The following is a 582-nucleotide window of genomic DNA, read 5'->3' as shown; positions in this document are numbered from 1 at the left end:
TAAAAAATCTCTTACCCTTATGTCGTCTATGAGAAGTCTCCATTGATGCATTTAACACGCATATTGAAAGATGTCAATTTGCCATAAATTGACGCGATGTGGCAATTTGTTGCTCAGAATGAAATGCAGCAATTAGAAAAATGACGTCTATGTTCAATCAAAAGTCGTCTTGCATTTCCCAATGTTAGTGATGTTTGGAAAGTTGAATGAAGACTTAGAGATATTTTTAGGAGGCAGAAAAAATCAAAGCACAAACTGCAGCTCTTCAACATATTCAACTCACTTAACGGTGAGACGATGAAGACTAGTCAAAGAGATTACGGTCAAAGTTGCTTCTTAAAGGAAGTGACAACGGCTGTTTACTCTGAAGCACCAATTTTTTTGGCAGCGCTAAATGTCCTCATTACCTTCAATGCAACCTTTTGTCATTTACATACAGACGACAACAGGAAACACAACTTGTTTAGCACAGCATCGCCGACTTGCATATAAAATGCGGCAGAACCGCCTATATCTAAAACCTTAGGTTTCCCTAATCTAATTATAAACCTAATCAATATGTATAGCTACTGGCAGTCCCGC

This window comes from Plasmopara halstedii (genome assembly GCF_900000015.1).
Source record: "Plasmopara halstedii genome assembly, contig: Scaffold_2904, whole genome shotgun sequence".
NCBI classification, from domain to species: domain Eukaryota; phylum Oomycota; class Peronosporomycetes; order Peronosporales; family Peronosporaceae; genus Plasmopara; species Plasmopara halstedii.
The sequence above is the reverse complement of the archived record's forward strand: the minus strand, read 5'-3'. Positions refer to the sequence as shown.